Raw genomic sequence first — 21,477 nt, 5'->3', positions numbered from 1 at the left:
GCCTATGACTGTCTAACAGGTTTGGCATACCCCATATAAATTTAAATTTTCTCCCTTTGAAATCCTCTATTGTAGGCCTCCACTTCTCTTACCAAGTGCATTCTAAAATTAACATTATAGCATTCATTTCTGCCAGCATCTTCCTAGCCTGATAACAGGGAGCCCAAGCTGGGATCTGGACCTGGAATGCAAGACCCTAAAAATGCAAGACCGCTAAAATGGGACTGGAATATCAGAAAAACTGGTGGTGGTAAATTTGTGAATGATAAACAATAGAATGACAAAATTCCATTCCAATTTTAGAACAGAACTGTGTGGCTTAATTGAGAGGAGAAAATTGGTGAATGTAAATCTTGATCATGATGATGAGAACTATACAGATAACCAAATCTATGTATACCCCATGGAGCCTTGGGGGTACAAAACCTGCCCCACCAGGTGACTATGGCAGACATCATAGCACTTGGAATTGTGAGACAGAAGCCTCATGGAAACATGAGGACTCATATATCCAAGTAGAGACAGGGAGGTGTAGCATATACAACAAGTATTTAATCATTACCCTTAGTGCTGATGGGTGGGTTAATCAGTTCACAAGAACCTCTGATAACTGCAAAAGCAGTCCCTTCACCATCAGAGAGAAAGCCTTCCATATGAGAGACCATAAAATTCTGGAGAATAAGTCTGTACATGGAAGGAACCGACCCTGGAGATCATTTTACCATTCAAAAGAGGCTTCTCCCACAGGAGACTCAGCCCATAGGACCCTTAAATAATGTCTCAGAATGAAAATAGCCACACCCCATCATCTGAGTGAGCATACGCTGCCTGACTTCCCCAGGAAAGGAGAACAGGATGAGGCAATGATAAACTATGCTAGACAAACTCACAGATTCCTAGATAAGACAGAGCCAACATAAAACAAGATTGTTGGCTTCACATAGATTCCAGACCTCCTTATTATGTATGTTGAGGGGTTAACCAAACACTAACTCATATTGGTTCTGCAAGTTGTGATTGCAGCCATCTTTGTATTATTACTCTAGGAGGCCTACTGGTTACAGCTGACTATGATGTAGAAAACTCCCCCATAGAGTCTTTTGTGTAACAACTTGGTGAGGAGACAAAAGTTTTTCTATGCTCCCTGGTCTATGACACCTGGTTTGGCTATACTATAGGCATGACTCAGGACCTTACCACTGACCTCGTACACATCCGTATACACATCCTTCCCCAGGTGTTTATCTATAATGGTGAGGAAGGGAGGATCCATATGGGGATAGAAAACAGCAGCTTCTGACAAAAATGAGCAGTCCCAATCTTCATTCCCTTCCTAGCAACTATGGAAGTGGCTGGCTCTATCACCATAGGAGCTACTGCTCTGACCAAAGTAGATCAGGCCTTCAAGGATTTAAGTTCCTAGGTTGCCATTGACTCAGAAAAACTAGAAACCACACTGGGTCCTCTAGAAAGACAAATAAACCCTTCAGCTGAGGTAGCACTCCAAACCAGAAGAGGACTGGACTTACTTTCCATGAGCCAGGGGGAACTCTGAATGGCACTAGGTGAAGACTGCTAGTTCTATGCCAATGACTCAGAGGTGATTAGAGAAACTCTGGTTGAGGTTAGAAACAACTAAAAAGAGAAGTACACATGAAAGCAGGACTGGGACGGCTGTTGTTCATCCTATTCTCTTGGTCTTTGGGGTCAACTACCCTGATAACTTCCATGGCATATTCTCTGACTCTTTCACTTTTGACTTTGAACATTGGCCCTTTCCTCATAAACTGCCTCATGAAGTATATTCAAGAGCAAATGCAATCTATTAAAATCCTAGTGCTCCAGAATTTGTACCTTCCTCTGAATCAGGGGAGCAAAGTGTCAGCGATTCAGGAACTTCCCAAAGGGGCGTTGGAAATGTAGCAATCTATCCCCTGGTTTTGTCCCTGGGGTTTGTGCCTGGGAATTGTCCCAGGGGTTACTCCCAGTCTACTTTTGCCTTCAGGGAACTGATCCAATGATGGTGAACTTTTGATTTCAGGGAAAGTAAAACAAAAGCAAAACCTGAAGGCTTGCATATGTTTAAGGTGAAGACCAAGAATCTCAGAAAAGCCAGAGAATTCAGACAATGTTCCCTGTGGATTGCGCTTTTCAACACCTAGTTTTTAAAACCAAAACTATCACTTGCCAGGCTGACTACAAATATTCAGCATCTGTACCCATTTGCTTGCTTGCAAAAAGCTAAAGTTAGGATATAAAGTAAAACTCCTGCTTTTGTAGTTTTCACCTGCATATACCCAGCCTCCCCTTGTTGTAAAGTAAATCATCCCAGATGCCACATTTTGAAATATAGAATATCAGAGTCTTTATTATACAGTTAGCAGGCTGTAGGCTGCCTCTTGTTACGAAGGCCTGCACCACACAAATACACATAACACAGTTAGGAATCATGCTAAAGAGAAAAGTAATAACAAAAACAATACCAACAAGCCAACTCAGCTTCAGTGGAGAGCTGAATTAGGACACCATGATGACTGTAGGAGATGAGCCAGGAGACAGGACACAGGAAAGTATCACAGAGACACACGTGGCATGGCATCCTGGTGGCTAGGCTGGTCTGGGCCTAAATATGGTCAGTGCAGGGGACAGATCCATAGGAAATTCTCAGTCCCAGACATTGGACTCACAGATTCAATAATTTATCAGCCAATGCTCACCCCTGCCTCCAAGGATCTGGGCACACCCAGCACCTGGGAATCAGGTGATGGGCAGGGAGTTTTCTTCCCCCAGCATGAAGACAAGATGCCAGCCTCCACAATCCACCATGTGGCCAATATGGTGATGGCCAGGCCTGATCTCCTTGCTTCATTCCTCCATTTTTTCTTATGTATATGAAATCAAATAATTGCTTTTCTCTAAGAGAGCCAACATTTTTCATAGGTTATTTACTCCTGTAATTTATGGAGTCTCCAGCATTAAAGTTGGATCTATATGATCCAACTTTAATATGATCCATATAGTCAGGGGACTTTACTTTGAACTTTTTTTTTTGAGGTCGGGCAGGGTATGATTTACAAATCTATGTCCCTCAAAAAGAATGTCCTGAAACCAAAGTCTTAGATTATACAATGCCTAGCAGTCTTTTACCAGGAATCTGCTGCAGGTGATGGAGTCAGGCAAGAATACAGTCCACTTTGACCATGGTGGAGGTCATCAGGAGGATACGGTAGTCTCCTCCACAGTTGATGTCAATCCATTTTTGAAGTTTACCCAAACAGGATTCTCTAGATGAGAAGAGATGGGCTGGACAGCAGCAGCAATGTTCCCAGCAGCTCAGGTAGCCACACCTCCTGCTGGGGTACTTGACAATTTTTGCACAAACTGGCTAAAGAAGCTTAACCTAATTTCTGACTTTGAAATTTCCCAGTTTCTTCATGGTTGTACAATGGCTCTTGCAGGCTAGAGTCCCATTGGTTTTTAAAGCAGCTTAGGAAGTGGCTCTTTTTAAAAAATAAAATTAGATTTTTTTATAGGCAGACCTAGAAGGTTTGGGCCTCCAACACAAGTGCAGTCTCCACATGTTGCGTACCTCTACTTTTTTAATCCTGCCTCATTTTTTTTAAAATTTTTTTATTGTAAAGATACTATACAGAGGGTTACAGTTACATGAGTGAGGTAATGAGTACACTTCCTCTTGAACATTGTTACCCCCTCCATTGTTTTCCCCCTACCATCCCCTTCCTCCCTCCCTTCCCTGAGGTTATTTTTTTTTTGATTGTGATTAAGTGATTACTTAATTTCCGGAAATTCACAGTATTGTGGAATAATGATGCTCATTTAAAGTCACAAGTTCATTCTCACTTTCCTGGAGCAAATTGTCTATCACAGTCTGTAATATATAACGGTGCTCACATGTTATATACCATATATGTGATCAGCAGCATGGGGATATTTGGTAGTGGTTCAACCAGATGAGTGGGAGTTCTTTGTTTCTTAAGTCCTGTTAGTTTTGTCATATCACCTAACATTTTGGATTTATCATCCACTTATCAGGGAGGAGACCATGTACTGTTTGTCTCTTCATTCTTGGCTTACCTCGCTCACCATGATTCCTTCTAGCTCCATCCATTTCCCTGCAAATGCCATTATTTTGTCATTTCTAATGGCTGCATAATATTCCATTGTGTATAGATACCACAATTTTTGGATCCATTCATCTGTGGTGGGGCATCTAGGTTGTTTCCATATCCTAGCTATTGCGAACAGTGCTGCAATAAACATGGAGGTGCATGTGTCCTTGTATATTGGTTCCTGTTGTTCAGGGTAGATGCCTAGAAGTGGTATGACTGGGTCGTAAGGGAGGTCAATCTTTAGCTTTCTAAGGACCCTCCAGACTGCTTTCCAAAGTGGTTGTATAAGTGTACATTCCCACCAGCAGGGTAATAGCATTCCTCGTTCTCCACATCCCCTCCAGCATTTGTCGTTGGCTGATTTGTGGATGTGGGACATTCTGACTGGGGTAAGGTGGAATCTCAGGGTTGTCTTTATTTGCATTTCCTTCACCACCAGGGATGATGAACATTTCCTCATGTGTTTCTTTGCCATTTTTATTTCTTCATTTGAGAAGTCCCTCTTTAGTTCCCTTGCCCATTTAGGAATTGGTTTGTTAGGTTTGGGAGGGATTAGTTTCTTGAGTTCCCTGTATATACAGGATGTTAACCCCTTGTCTGATATATTGCTGGTAAATATTTTTTCCCAATTAGTTGGTTGTCTTTCTAGCTTGGTTGTGATAGCTTTATCTGTGCAGAAGCTTTTTATTTTAAGGTAGTCCCATTTGTCGAGTCTCTCTCCAACTTGTTGTGACCCTGGGACTCTGTTCAGGAAGTTCCTTCCTGTGCCTATTAGTTCAAGTGTCTCTCCTACTCTGTCCTGCAGTAGTTTCAGAGATTCAGGTTTAATGTTAAGGTCTTTAATCCATTTTGAGTTGATGTTGGTGCATGGTGATAGGCTGGGGTCCACTTTTAGTTTTCTGCATGTGAATCCAGCCTCATTTTTGAAAATGACTCTGGTCCCTTGATATTAAGGGGATGGTGGGTGTGGATCTCGGTGTGTTCCATTATTGCCAGTGTCCCAGGAGTGCCTTTGTCCAGGCTGGGATAAATGCATCTTTGGCACTTTCCTTGGTCAGTTTTTGGACTTGGGTTTGAATGCTGTCCCTCAGCTCAAGTCTAGCACTCTGACCATTTGATCTCCAAAACAACTCTGATTTCCAGCACTCTGCTGGTGGATTAGACATGGCAAGTTCACAGGGACCTTTCTTTGCCCAGGCTAGCTTTGAACCTGTGATGAGTTTGCACATCAATAGCAGCACACTTACACTTCATAGTTTCACTTCATTTAGTTAATCACTTCAAATACCATCCATACCAATAACTGCCTTCTAGGCCTAATTCTACTAAGCATGTCCTACACCCAGGGAAGCTCACGTGTCATGTTACTTGGTCCAGAGGTCAAGGGGAGTCCACCAAGAGTGTCCTCCAGGCTCCTTCCAGTCTCTGAAGGGAGAATTGGCTGCCTTGCCAGGGCAGCCTCTAGAGGAGGTTCGGTCTGACGTGGAGTTACTTCACTAGTGGAGGTCATCTCACTGGGTCTCTGTTGCCCTGAGTTTTTATATGTTTTAGTTTGTCCCTTCATTTCTGGCTATGGCTGATTACCAGGGCTGTCTTGGTGAAAGCTTCATTTCTGGTCAGGTCTGGTTATCGATGAGGGTGGAACTGGCTTGCCTCTGGCTGAGTCTGGTTACGGATGAGGGCTGGTTGCCTTGGTGATGGCTCCCTGGGTGTGTTTTATCTATCCATTACATAGTTCCAGCCCCTAACTTCTAACTCCTAATTTAACATTTCATATTATTTCACAGCACACATATGTTTAGTATGTTTCTATTTATTTATTTTTATTTTTTATTTTTTTGGGTCCGGTCGTGGGGCCTGAACTTTGGGCCTGGGTGCTGTCCCTCAGCTCTTCAGCTCAAGGCTAGCACTCTACCACTTCAGCCACAGCACCACTTCCGGTTTTTTTTTTCTTTTTGGCTTATGTGGTGCCGAGGAATCAAACCCAGGGCCTCATGCATGCAAGGCAAGCGCTCTACCACTGAGCCACCTTCCCAGCCCAATATGTTTCTATTTAATGGCCTACCATATCAATATTCAACACATTATGTCTGTATTTAATAGCACACTATGTCAGTACACACTCTCTCAGCGGTTAAAAGCACATGATGCCAGTACACACTAGGTCAGCACTCAATAACACACTATGTCAGTACACACTATGTTAACGGTCAATAACACACCACATTAGTTCACTATCAATAACAATACTATGAATATCAATAACATACTATGTCAGTATTCAATATCACACTTGAGGAATTGAACCCAGAGTTTCAGGCATGCAAGCACTCTACCACAAGCCATATTCCCAGCCCCTCTTTCTGGCTTCTTCTCCTTTTTCTCCTTTCTTGTCCACCTCTTCCTCTTTCTCCTCTTCTTCCTTTTCCTCCTCCTCCTTGCCCTTCTTTGCCTTCCCTCCTTCTTTAGTTCCTTCTTCCCTTCCTTCCTTATTTTCCTTCCCTCCCTTCCTTTTTCTCTCCCTTTCTACACTTCTTTCTTCCTTCTTCCTACTCTTACCTATCATCTATGTTCTAGCATCTATCCCTACATCATTTCTTCCTTTCATTTCCCCTCCACCCACACCCTAGCATGAAGATCTGAACTTCCATTCATGGCCTAGGACTTGAAGTTGGGGCTAGGTTTGGAACTCATTGCTCAGGCCTTGCGCTTAAAGTCTGGACCTTCAGCTCACAGCCTAGTGGGCACTGAATTCAAAGCCTGGGAATTTAACTCAGAGCCCAGGCCTTGAACTTGAGGCCTGAGGTTCTGAACCTTGACTCTGGGCCTGGGACTTGGACTTAAACTTGGGGCCTATGACTTGAAGTTGGGTCCTGGCCTTGAACATACAGCCTGGGTCTTGAACTCATGGTCTGGGACTTGAGACTGGGACCCTGGACCTTGAACTCAGGGCCTAGGCCTTGATTTCTTGGTCTGGGACTTTACCTGCAATCAGCTCGAAGTATGGGCCTCAAACTCACAGCCTGGGACTTGAAGTCAAAACCTGGGAATTGAGCTTGAGGCCTGGGCATTAAACTCAAGGCCTGAGCCTTAAATTCAATTCCTCGGACTTGGACTTACAGCCTGGGTCATAAACTCTCAACCTGGGACTTGAACTCAAAGCCTGGGATTTGAATTCATGGCCTGAGCCTTGAAGTTGAAGCCTGGGCTTTGATCTCTGAGCCCAGTTCTTGAACTCAGGGCCTGAGCCTTGAACATGAAACCTGGGCCTTGAACTCACAGCCCAGGTCTGGAACATGGGGCCTTGCCCTTATCTCTGCGGAGCACTTGAACTCTCAAGCCCTGGACCATGAACTCGGGTCTTGGGCCTGGAACTCAGGGCCCGGGACTTGAACTGGGGTCCTGGACATTGAACTCACTTCCTTAGCCTTGAACCCATGGCCTGGACTTTAAACTCACAGCATGGGCCTTGAACTTGGAGAATGGGGCTTAAACTCATGGCCTGAGCCTAAAACTCACTGCCGAGGATTTTAACTCAGGCCCTGAACTCTTGACCTGCCTGGACTTCAATTACAGCTTGAGCCTTGAATTTATAGACTGGGCCTTTACCACCCAGACTTTGTCTTGAACTCAGATCTGGGACTTGAACTCAAGGCTTGGGATTTGAACTTGCATCCTGATACTTGAGCTCACAGCCCAGGCCTTGAACTTGAGACCTGAGCTTTGAATTCAAAGCCTGGGCTTTGAACGGAGCATGGGCTTGAACTTGAAAGCCTGGGCCTTAAATCTCAAGGCCTGGGCCTTGAAATCAGGACCTGGGCATTGAACTCACAGCCTGGGACTAGAACACTTGGCCTGGGAATTGATCTCATGGCCTATACCTTGAACTCAGGGCCTGGGAATAGAACTCATGTCCTGGGCCTTGAACTAGTGGCTTCAACTTTGAGGTCCAGCCCAGGCCTTGAACTCAGGTCTGGTCATTGAACTCAAGAGCTAGGACATGAATTTGAAGTAGCAATCTGGCCTTGAACTCTGGTTCTGGGACTGGAACTAGCAGACTGGACCTATGGCTTGGGGCCTGGCTTTGAACTCAGATCCTGGGTATAGAGCTTACAGCCTAGGCCTTAAGCTCACATCTTGGAGTTGAACTTACTTAGGATCTGGGTCTTTAACTGATGACCTGGGCCTTCAACTCATGGCCTGAGACTTGAACCTACAGCCTGGGTCTGGAATTGTCAGTTTGGGTCGTAAACTCAGGTCTGGGTCATGAACTTGAAGATGAGGCCTTGAATTCTTAGCCTGGAACTTGAACTCAGGGTCTGGGACTTGAACTTGCACCCTGGTTCTTGAACTTGCAGCTTGGGTGTTGAACTCAAGACCTGAGCCTTGAACTTGGAACCTAGGTGTTAAACTTTAAGCCTGGGCCTAAATCTCAGGGTGTGGTCCATCAGCTCACAGCCTGGGATTTGAACTCATGGCCTCGACTTGATCTTGCAGCCTGTATCTTGAACTCACAGCCTGGGAAATGAAATTATGGTCTGGACCTTCAACTCCCAGCCTGGGCCTTGAACTCAGGTCTAGACCTTGAACTCAGGACCTAGGACTTGAATTCTCACCCTGAGCCTTGAACGCTGGGCCTGGGGCCCTTAAAGTCTTGGCCTGGGACTAGAACTCACAGTCTGGGGCTAAGTCTTGTGGACTTGGCCTTGAATTCTTGGCCTGGGACTTGAACTTACACCCTGGTTCTTGAACTCACTGCCTGAAACTTGAACTCAAAACCTGAGCCTTGAATTCAAAGCCTGGGTCTTGTACTCAGTGTCTGGGACTTGAACTTGAAGCCTGGGCCTAAATCTTAGGGTCTGGTCCTTAAACTCAGGGCCTGGCCTTGAACTCAGAGCCTGGGACTTGAACTCAGGGGCTGGGCCTTGAACTCGTGACATGAAGCTTCAATTCACAGCCTGAGCTTTGAACTTACAGCCTGGGCCTTAACCAACCTGCCATGTTGTTTTTTTCTTTTTTTAAATAAGTTTTTGTTTTTTATTGTGAAAATACTATACAGATGGCTTACAATTACAAGAGAATGGTAATGAGTACATTTCTTTTCAAGCATTGTTGCCTCCTTCTTTGTTTTTCCCCTACCGTCCCTTCCCACCCATGTCCACAACTACCCTCCCCCCTTACCTAAATTGTAAAGTTTGATTTTCAATGTAGTGTGTTCTACATCTCATTGTTGCAATGGGTCCACTTGAACCCCTATTTAAACAATTTGTTTTTTCCCTTCCCCTCCACAAATTATACCAACATCAAATACCGTGAAAACAGGGTTCATTCCATGGGGAAGCACATACAAAACAACACAAAATTCACATGGTATCCAATCAATATGTTAAAACAATACCAAGAAAGAAGAAACCACTTGTGTCCTTATCTGGGGGTTCATTTCACTTAACACCATCTTATCTGACCTTATCTGCTTGTCTCAGACATATACTAGTTATTGCAAATAAGGGAAACCATGGGACCTATGTTGCTTTGGGCCTGGCTCACTTCACTTAATATAATTTTTTCCAAGTCTTTCCATATCCTAACGAATGGGGCAATGTCATTTTTTCTGATACAGGAATAGAATTTCAGTGCATATATACCACATTTTCTTGATCCATTCATAATCTGAGGGGCATCTGGGTTGGTTCCATATCTTAGCTATGGTAAATAATGCTGCGATAAACATAGTTGTGCTGGTAAATGCCCAAAAGTGGGATTGCTGGCTCATAGAAGAGCTCTATGGGGAGTCTTTTGAGGAACCTCCATACTGCTTTCCAAAGTGGTTCTACAGGTTACACTCCCACCAACAATGCACTAAGGTTCCCTTCTGGCCACAACCCCTCCAGCATCTGTTGTTATTAGAGTTCTTGACTATAGCCATTGTAACTGGGGTGAGGTGGTATCTCAATGTTGTTTTGATTTGCATTTCTTTTATGGCTAGGGAGGTTGAGCATTTCTTCATGTATCTATTGGCCCTTCTTCTTTCCTCTTCATAGAAGTTTCTCTATAAGCCTCTAGTCCACTTATTTATTAGGAAGTTGTTTCTTTGAGGATTTTTTGTTGGGGAATTTAATTTTTTGAGTTCCAGGTATATTTTAGATATGACACCCTTGTCCATTGTATGGCTAGTGAAGATCTTCTCCCAATCCATGGGTTTTCTATTGATCTTGCTAATCATGTCCTTTGCCATGCAGAAGCTCTGCAGCTTCATGCAATCCCATTTGTCCAACCTTTCTTTGCTATGTTGTGTTTCTGAGTCTCTATTAAGAATATTCTAGCCTGTGCCAAGGAGACCTAGGGTTTCTTCAATTCCTTCTAGTAATGTTTCCCGGGTGTCTGTTTTGACTCCAAGGATGATAAATAAGGATCTAGCTTTAAGTTTCCCACAACTGATTAACTAAGTTTGCCAGCACCATTTACTGAAGAGGCTATCTTTCTTCCATTTTATTTTTTTAGCTCTCTTATGGACAATTAGGTGGCTATAGGTCTGTGGGTTCATTTCTGGGTTTTCAATTCTATTTCATTGGTGATGAGGTCTCTCCTTGTGCCAGTACCAAGCTGTTTTGATTACTATACCAGCCCTGTTCTTGAACTCAAGTCTGGGCCTTCAACTCATGGCCTGAGTTGAACGCATGACTTGGCCTTGAAAACCCAGCCAGGGCCTTGAACTCAGGTTTGGTCCCTGAACTCACAGCATGGACTTCAATTTGTATCATGTGCCTTGAACTAGTGGCCTGATGGGTTGGGCTGGATACTAAAACTGACAGTCTGAGTGTAAATCTCAGGACCTGAACCTGGTAGTGAGAACCTGGACCTCATACTCAGGGCCTAGGACTAGAACTCATGGACTGTACCTTGAATTCAGGGCCTTGGCCTTAACTCAGGGCCTGGTATTTAAATTCAAACTCAGGACATTGAGCTTGGGGCCCGGGACTTCAACTTGGGGCCTTGTCCATGAACTCAGGACCTGGTACTTGAACTCATAGCCTTGGCCTGAAACTCTGGGCCTGGGCCTTGAACTCATGGCCTGGGCCTTTAATGCAAATCCTTGGACTTGATCTCATGGCCTGGACCTTGAATTCGGGTCCTGGGCCTTGTGCTCTCAGTTTGGGCCTTGAAATCTTCTTGGCCTGCAACTTCAACTGGGGCCCTGGACCTTGAACTCATGGCCTGGACTTTGCTTTTGAAGTCTGGGACTTGAACTCAGTGCCCAGGCCTTGAACTGGAGTCCTGGGCCTTTAAACTGGGGCCAGGGTCTTTAACTCCGAACCTGAGACTTGAACTCACAGTCTGGGATTGAACTCCCAGACCTGCCAAAAACTCATGGCTTGGGCCTTGAACCCACCTTCTGGACCTTGAATTTGGGGCCTGGGACTTGAACTCAGAGTCTGAGTGTTGAACTCCTGTCCAGGAACTTGAATTTGGGGTATGGATTGGAACTCATGGCCTGGACTTTAACTTCAAGCCTAGGCCTTGAAATCAAAGCTTGGGCCTTTAACTCAGGGCCTGTGTCTTGAACTCAAGGGCTGGGACTTGACCTGAGGCCCTGAACTTTGAACTTGGAACCTGGAACGTGAGCTCCAGGCCTGGGACTTGAATTGGAGTCCTGGACCTTGAACTCGCGACCTAGGCCTAGAACTCTCAGCCTGGGACTGGAACTTGAAGCCTAGGCCTTGAATCCAAAGCCTGGAAATTGATCTTGGGGCTGGGCCCTAAACACAGGGCCAGGGCCTTGAAGTCTGAGACTGGGACTTGAACTCTCAGTCTGGTCCTTGAACTCACATGCTGAGCTTTGAAGTCACAGCCTGGGAACTGAACTCTGGGCCTCATTCTTGAACTCAGGGCCTGGGACTTGAACTCATGCCTAGGATTTGAACTCATAGCCTGGCCATTTAACTTCCGGCCCAGGCCTTGTGCTTGGGTCCTGGTGTTTGAACTACAGGCCTCAGACTTGAACTTGGGGCCTGGGCCTTGAACTCTTTGCCTGGGTCTTAAACTCAGGGCCTTGCCTTAAACTCTCAGACTGAGACTTGAAAAACTTCAGGCCTGGAAATGGAACTCCAACCCTGAAATTCGAACTTGGGTTCTGGATCTTGAGCTCTCAGCCTGGCCTTGAACTCATAGCCTGGACTGGAACTGGGGCCCTGGACATTGAACTCACAGCCTGGGCCTTAAATTCAGGGCCTGGAACTTGAACTGCATTCCTGGGACTAGAATTCAGAGTCTGAGCATTCTACTCTGGGCCTTGGCCTTGAACTTGGGGTCTGGGACTTGAACTCGGGTCCTACACTTGAACACACAACCCAGGTCTTGAACTTGAGCCTGGGCCTTGAACTCAGGACCTGGGACTTGAATTTCCAGGCTTATCCTTGAACTCTATGCCTGGGGATTGGAGATTCAACTCGGGACCTGGACATGAACTCATGGCCTGGGCCTTAAATGCATGGTCTAGGACTTTAACACACACTCTGGGTCTTGAACTTATGACCTGGGCCTTGATCTCCAGGCCTGTGCTTAGACCTCAGGACCTGTGACTTGAACTTGGGGCCTGGGCCTTGAACTCACATCTTGGGCCTTGAACTGGGGTCCTGGGACTTGAATTTTCATCCAGGTTTGAACTCAAGACCTGAGCCTGAAGCTCTGAACTCACAGCCTGGGAATTCATCTTAGGGCCTGAATTTGACAAGGCCTCAACTTGCTTCTTCTTCTTGTTTGTTTGGAACTGTTTTCCTGAGGATTTGCTTCATGAATGGAGCATCCAGGCTCCTCCCTGGGGGAAGCTGAGAGAGCATAGAGGAGGCCCATGGTGGTCCATAGAGGGCTGGTTTGTTCTGGAAAGTTCTCTTCCATGGCATGGGCCAGAGAGGGCCAGGTCATTTCTCTCTTGCCTCAGGGAGAGGAACCTCAGGGAGAGAGGATGAAAACCTCAGGGAGGAAGGAGAGAGGAAGTGAAGAAAGGAGAAGAAGGGAAGCAGGGGAGAAAAGACAAAGAAGAAAGGATGGAGAGTAGGGAAAGAGGAGGAAGGAGGAAATGGGGAGGGAAAAAGGGAGTGGTGGGAAGGGAGGGAAGAAGGAATTAAAAAGGAGGGAAAGAAGGGAATGAGGAAGAAAAAAGGAAAAAGGAAGGGAGGTTGGAGGGAAGAAAGGGAGGGAGAGAGAAAGAAGGAAGGAAGAAAGAGATGAAGGAGGGCAGGGAGAAAGGAAGGAAGAAGGGAAGGAAGGGATGGAGGAACAAACTTGGAAGAAAGGAAGGAAAGAAGGAGGGAGTGAAGGAAGGGAGGTAGGAAAACAGGAAAGAAGGAAGAAATGAAGGAAGGAGGGAAGGGAGGAGAGGAGGGAAGAGGGAAGGAAAAGAGGGAGAAAGGATTGAAGAAATAAAGGGATGAAGGAAGGGAGAAGGGAGAGAGGAGTTGTGAAAATGGCACACTGGAGCTAGCTCCTTGGCTCACAGCCCTCACGTGTCCCTCTGGGCTGGGATATCTGAGCCAACTTGGTTCCCCTCCTGGGTTCTGCTGTCTGTGAAAAAGTCAAAGCACTGGGTTCTAAACCTGGGGGAGGAGAGAGGAGGAGAAAGGGTCAGGGCAGTGCATGAGCTCAGGAAGAAGAGGAAGGCTTCACCGGCTGTCCTCTGTGTTGTCAGATTTTCCAGAAGAAAGAGTACATGGACCCTGGAAGTGTAGGGCAATGCCCCTGACCGTTACCCTACACTGCATAAGAGATGGCCAGTGACTGCATGTGTGTGTGTGTGTGTGTGTGTGTGTGTGTGTGTGTGTGTGTGTGTGTGTGTGTGTGCCCGCGCGCGCTTATATGTGTGTATGTGTCAGTGCTGAGATCTGGAGGATAGTGGTTTGAAATAGGCTGGGACAGAAGAAACCATGATACCCTCATATCCCATGAATCACCTCAAAAACAAGGGGTGGTGCTGTGGCTCAAGCAGTAGAGTGCCAGCCTTGAACAAAAAAGCACCTCAGGGATAGCATACAGGACTGGCAATACTACCACCACTAATAATAATGACAATAACACCAACAATGAATATAATAATAAAAACAATGATAATAATATCAACAATAACAACCATACAATGAAAAGCACAATAGTAACAGTGGCCAGGCCTACAGTTAGCGGCCAGGCCTAATGCCTGGCACATACCCGTAATCCCAGCTCTGTATATGTGGTGGGGTATTTAAAGGCTAATGGATGGGGTGGGAGGAAGGTGTGATAAATTTATTCTAGTGAGGGAACAGGAAACAGGCTGATGGTGGACAGTGTTTGTCAGTTACCTTCTCCAGAGTATGCTCAGGGCCTCTTTCAGACATGTGCTCAGGGCCCCAGCTGGAGTTGGAGGGACAGGGGGCTGGTAGCTGCCCTTCTGCTTCTTCTCCTCCTCCTCCTCTTCCTTTCCTTCTACCACCAGCATTGCCCCCAGTGAGGACATGGACTTCCACTGGATTATTACCATCTGGGGCAGGCATAGCTCCAGGCTACTGCTCATCCAACCATGGAAGGCCAGTGAGAGCAGGAAGCACTGGACAAGGTTCAGGATGCCCTGTGGGGAGAAGTGGAGAAGGAAGGAAAAAGGGAGAGTAAGAGATAATTGGCAATCACTGGATTGGAACTAGATTTAGAGCTTTGGATTTCATGACAAGAAGGAATCGCTTTGTGATGACCATTGGCACAGAGGTGACATCACACAGAATAAAGGATTGGTTGGTTGGTAGGGCAATCTGTTGTTTGGTTGGTTGGTGGGTTGATTGGGTAGTTGATTGAGTGGTTGACTGTGTGGTTGATAGCACTTCAGTGGGTTGGTTGGTTCATTGAGTGATTGGTGGGTGGGGATTGGGTTGGTGAGTTGGTTGGTTGAGTGGATGTTGGTGGGTGGGTAGTAGGTTGGAGGGTTAGTCGGTTGATTGGATGGCTGGTGGGTGGGTGGGTAGGTTGGTTGGTTAGCCATAGCACCTCTTCTGCTTTTCACATTTTATAGTGGTGCCCCCACTGGTGTCAAAAACTGCTACTTTGTTCTCAAACTCCTGCATTGATAGAATTTCATGTATGAAGAACCAGTGGCAGGCTCTATATTTTTTATCAAAGTTTAGAAATGTACACATATTCAGAATTTTGGCCTCTGTTTACTCAAATATTGATTTTATAGATATATTCACAAATGTATACAAAGGTTTACTGAAAAGGACATTTGAAAACATCAAAACTGGTGGATCAACATATGTGTCTTCTTACAAATCACAACAGCAAAAATTGTGTCTCTCCTACAGCTCTAGGATGAAATTAGGAGAATATTAATTTTCTACTCACAATTCTTCCAATCTTCAAATATTGTGGAGTTTTTGATCAAACTAATAACAACAATTTTGTAATCAATACCCTAAATATAGCAAAGAGGCACAATGAATCTCACCATGTTACCAGTTTATGTCCACAGTCTGAAATCAAGCTGAATTTCAGGTGAAAAGATAATATGGTGGATGTATTAACATATTTATATAACATTTAAGAATGTCATTAATTTGCATTTTGGATTGGGCAATGGTGAATAAACCAAGAGAAAGCTTGGTGCTCAGCTATACCCATGATCATAAATCTTCCCATTTTATCACCAATAATAAACATGAGCAACATACTCTCATCTTTAACTTCCTCATCTGTACTCAAATAATTCAACTCTCCTGATTGCATAGGAATCCTAACCCCAATTTTTGACAAGGTGTATCTTCCTAAAATATACTTTAAAGAGTATTGTATTGCCTTTTGCATCAGGTATGTTGTGTATCACTGTGCCAAATCCACTATAAATATGTGGGAGCATATATATGTGGGGAAAATTCACATAAGTTGAAAACAAAGGGGTTATTGAATATGGTTTTAAGAAAGGGTCTTGTGTTACAATTGACAGTTACAGTCCACTCTCCTTGGAACATTTGAGACATGTACTGGAAAAATTGTTGGGTGGCAAGAGTGGCCTGGGACTTCAATTGGGGTCTGGGCACTGAACTCATGGTGTGGGACTTTAACTCATGTCCTAGGCATCAATCTCCTGTCTGGGCCTAGAACTGAAAGCCTGGGATTTGACCTCCAGACCTGATCCTTGAACTTGTCCTGGGCCTTGAAGCAAGGATCTGGGACTTGCGCTCACAGGCTGGGCCAGACATTTGGAAGTTGAACCTTGTACTAACAGCCTGGGCCTTTAACTCATGGTGTGTTGGTTGAACTGGGGCCCACACTTTGAATTCAGGGCCTGGGACTAGGACTCTGTGCTTGCTCCTTGAACTCATAACCTGTACCTTCAACTAGGGGCTTGGGCCTTGAACTCCCAAACCCAGCATTGAACTGGGGATCTGGGCCTTGGACTGAGGGGGCCTGGGACTTGAAATTGGGCCCTGGACCCTGACCTCACAACCTAGGTCTTGAACTGCGGCCTGAGCCTTGAACTGAGGGCCTGGGAAATAAACTCATAGCATGGGTCTGAAACTCTGGGTCTAGGCATTGAACTCCCACAATGGGCCTTGAACTCATTGCCTGGGCCTTGGGCCCAAGGACTTGACTTCAGGGCAGAAGGGGAGACCTGGGACATCAAGTTGGGGATAGGGCCTTGAACTTACAGAAGGGGTCTTACCTTTAGGCCTGGGACATGAATTATCAGGCGAAGCCTTAAACTCGGGGCATGGGCCATGAACTTGAACTGGGGGCCTAGACTTGGAACTCAGGGCATGGGGCTTGATTTCACAGCCTGAATCTTCATCTTGGGTGTGGGCATAGAACTATTGGCCAGAGACTTGAATTTGGGACCTGGTCTTGAACTCATATCCTCAGCATTAAACTGGGGTTCTGGGCCTGGATCTGGAGTGAAACTGGCACCCTGGAGCTTGATCTCAATACCTGGGCCTTGAACTCACAGCCGTGCACTTGAACTGGGCCCTGGACCTTGAACTCAGGCAGCAAGGGGGTATGGGACTTTAATCTCTGGACTGGGCTTTGATCTCATGGCCTTAGTCCTTAAACTCATGGTCTCAGTCTTACTCTCATGGTCTTGGCCTTGAAATCTAAGCCCGGCATTTGAACTGTGTGCCTGGGCCAAGAACTTGTCCTGGGCCATGAATGCAGGATCTGGGACTTGAACTCATGGCCTGGGGCTTGCACTCATGGCATGGTAGTTAAATGGGGCCCTGGACATTGAACTGGTGACCTGGGACTTGAACTTGAGGCTTGGGCCTTGAACTCACTGCCAGGACGATGAACTCAGTGTTGGGTCTTGAACTCAGGCTGGGGATTGAATCAGGCCCAGCACCTTGAACTCATAACCCTGGTCTTGAACTGGGTGCCTGAAACTTAAATTCATAATCTGGACCTGTAACTCAGGGACTGCACATTGAACTGCCAGATTGGGTCTTGAAATCACAGCCTGGACCATGAATTTGGGGCCTGGAAATTGAAATTGGGCCCTGAACCTAGAACTCAAGAAGGCCTGTGTCTTGAACTCAGAACCAGGGATTTTTCTCATGGCCTGAGACTTGAACTCTGAGCCTGGGATTTGAACTCATAGCCTGGACCTTACACTCATAGTCTGGGCTCTTAACTAAAACCCTGGGTCTTGAACTCACAGACTGAGCTTTGAGCTCACGGCCTGGGACTTGAACTGGGGTCCTGAAACTTACATGTGGGTCCTGGGTGTTGAACTCACACCTGGGCCTTAAACTCACAACCTGGGTCTTGAAGTCCTGCACTTGGATTTGAGTTTCAGCCTGGGCCTGAAACTCTGGCCCTGGGCAGTGAACTCAGAAACTGGGCCTTGAATTCAAAGCATGACCCCTGTTATTTGAACAGGGGCTCTGGATCTTGAATTTGGGACTGGGGACTTGAACTCAGAGCAGGCCTTAAACTCATAACCCAGGCCTTGAACTGGAGGCTTGAGACTTGCAGTCAGAGCCTGGGCCTGAAACTCTGGGCTTGGGCATTGAACTCACAGTCTGGGCCTTGAACTCGGGAGTCCGTGCCTTGAACTCAGGGTCTGGAACTTGAATTTGCATTCTGAGCATTGAATCTGGAGCCCTGGTCTTGAACTATAAGCCTCAGACTTGAAATTGGGTCCTGGGAGTTGAGCTTTCAGCAATGGAATTTGACTTGCAGCCTTGTCCTTGAAGTCAACCTCTGGAATTGAATTTCCTGCCTTAACCTGAAACTCTTGGCCTGGGATTTGTACTATCAGGCCGAGCCTTGAATTCTGAGCCTTTGACTTGCACTCACTTCCAGGGGAATTTAATTGAGGATCTCCGCCTTGAATTTGGGACCTGAGACTTAAACTGGGGCCCTGGACCTTGAATTCATTTCCTCTTTTCTGCCCCTCCCCTTCCAATACTCCACCCTAGAAGTTCTATAGTTCTTTTTCAACATAGTATCTTCTACATCTCATTGTTACAATGGGTCAACCTGTGTCCTTTTTTCGGCATTTTGGTATTTCCTTTCCCCTCCCCAAATTAGAAAATTGTATAAGCAAGATGCAGGGCACCCAAATCAAATACAGGAACAACAGGGGTAATACCATGGTAGAAGAACATACAAAAGAAACAAAAACATCATATCTCACATTAAGAACAACAGTAATTCTTTCTGATGGAGGCATAGAATTCCATTGTGTATAGATACCACATTTTCTTGATCCATTCATCTACTGAGGGGCATCTGGGTTGTTTCCATATCTTAGCTATGGTAAATAATGCTGCGATAAACATAGTTGTGCTGGTAGCTTTAGTGTGGTCTTGTTTGTAAACATTTGGGTAAATGCCCAAAAGTGTAATTGCTGGGTTATAGGGGAGCTCTATGTGAAGTCTTTTGAGGAACCGCCATACTGCTTTCCAAAGTGGTTGAACAAGTTTACACTCCAACTAACAAAGAAGTAAGGTGCCCTTCTGTCCACATCCCCTCCAGCATCTGTTGTTATTAGAGTTCTTGATTTTTGCCATTCTAACTGGGGTGAGGTGGTATCTCGATGTTGTTTTGATTTGCATTTGTTTTATGGCTAGGGAGGTTGCGCATTTCTTCATGTGTCTATTGGCCATCCTTCTTTCTTCTTCAGAGAAGTTTCTCTATAAGTCTTTAGCCCACTTATTTATTGGGCCGTTGTTTCTTTGAGGATTTGAAAGGCTTGGAAAAAATGTTATTAGGTTAAGTAAGCCAAGCCCAAAGAAACCTAGGTCCCATGGTTTCCCCGTTTTCCAATATGTAGTATATGTATGAGTCAAGCAGAAAAGGTATGATAATGTGATGTTAGGAAAATGCACCCTTAGATATGTATTTAAAAGTTTCTTTTTCTTTCATGCATTTGTTTCTAACAGATTTATAAGATTATTTCTTTGTTGCTTTGTATGCCCGTCCCCCACATTATAACCCCTGCTTTCACTATATTTGATGTCGGTATAATTTGTGGAGGCGAAGGGGAAAAACAAGTCGTTTAAGAATACAGGTGGGCCCGTTTCAACAATGAGAAGTACAAGTTGTCATGTGGAAAATGAGCTTTACAACTTTGGTGGGGGGGGGGGAGTGTTGAGTGGCGGGCTGGAGAGAGAGAGAGTCTGGGAAGGGATGTGAAGGGTAAACAGAGGAGGAGGCTGCAATGCTTGATAAGACATGTACTCATTCTCTTGGCCATGTAATTGTAACCCCTCTGTACAGTATGTTCACAATAAAAAAAATAAATACTGGGAAAAAAAGAACAACAGTAATAAAAAACCTCTTGTGTCTCTATCTTGGGCTTCATTTCACTTACCATCATCTTATATGGTCATATGTACATATTGGGCCTTTACAGCCTCTCTGGCTAGATTATCCTAGATGTACACTAGTTCTTGCAAATAAAGGAAACAACAGGACCTATGTTTCTTTGAGTCTAGCTTACTTCACTTGATACAATTTTCCCCAAGTCTTTCCATTTCCTAACGAATGAGGTGGTGTCATTCTTTCTGATGGAAGCATAGAATTGCATTGTATATAGATATATACCACATTTTCTTGATCCATTCATCTACTGAAGGGCATCTGGTTTGGTTCCATATCTTAGCTATGGTGAAGGTTGGATAAATAGGATTGCATAAAGCTACAGAGCTTCTGCATGGCAAAGGACATAGCTAGCAAGATCAGCTGAAAGGCCACGGATTGGGAGAACTTCACTAGCCATACAACAGACAAGGGACTCCTATCTGAAATATTTAGAACTCAAAAAATTAATCCCCCAACAGCAAATCCTCAAAGAAACCATTGCCTGATTAATAAATGGGCTAAAGACATAGAGACTTCTCTGAAGAGTAAATAAGAATGGCCAATAGACACATGAAGAAACGCTCAACTTCTCTAAGCCAGAAAAGAAATGCAAATCAAAACACCATTGAGATTCCACCTGGCCCCATTCAGAATGGCTACAATCAACACATACTGGAGTTATGTGGCCAAAAGGGAACTCTACTGCATTTTTGGTGAGAATGTGAATGTGTTCAACCACTTTGGAAAGCAGTATGGAGGTTTCTCAAGACTCAAAAGACTACACATAGAGCTCCTCTATGAACCAGCAATTCCACTTTTGGGCATTTACCCAGTTGCTCACATGGCTATCCTAAAGCTACCACAACAAATATGGTTTATTTGCAATGATTCTCTGCTTTTGAGGGAAGGTAGTCACCTCCTGCATAGGCGCCTTCTAGAGTCCTTGGGTCTGTCAGCTAGGGCAGGTCTGCTCAGGCGCATGCCTCTTCTGAACTGCAAGCACCTGGTACTGTGCAAGCACATCCTGGGGTCCTTGGGCTTGTCAGTGATGGCGATTGTCCTAAGGCACATGTGGTATCCGTACTGAGAGCTCCTCGTACTGCCCATGTATGCCCTGGGTCCTTGGGTCTGTTACTGCTGGCAAACTTCCCAACACAGGAAGTGCTCAGGTTGCCCATGTATGCTGTATATTCATATGCCTGGTAATGCACATGCATGGTTGTCTCTCTTCAGGGCACCTGCATGCTAGTCCTGGAGTCAACTGCCTGCTAGAACCCATCAGCCTTACAGTGTGCATGTGCATCTTGTTGTTCCAGCTAATCCGGCCTTGTGTGAATATCTGGTGGCACAAGGGAGACGTTTGTACACACATGCATCCTGTTGCATGAAAAGAGAGCTGGTGCACATGCCCATTCAAGCACACAGGAGACTGTTGGTGCACATGGGCCCTCCCATGTGCATGCACGTGCTGTTGTATGTGCATTTCCTATTGCTTGTGGTCCTTTTCATGCAAATGTGCATGAGGGTGCAGGAA

Source organism: Dipodomys merriami, unplaced genomic scaffold (genome assembly GCF_024711535.1).
Source record: "Dipodomys merriami isolate MVZ:Mamm:240054 unplaced genomic scaffold, mDipMer1.0.p SCAF_1078, whole genome shotgun sequence".
Classification (NCBI taxonomy): Eukaryota; Metazoa; Chordata; class Mammalia; order Rodentia; family Heteromyidae; genus Dipodomys; species Dipodomys merriami.
This window is presented reverse-complemented; position numbering follows the sequence as displayed.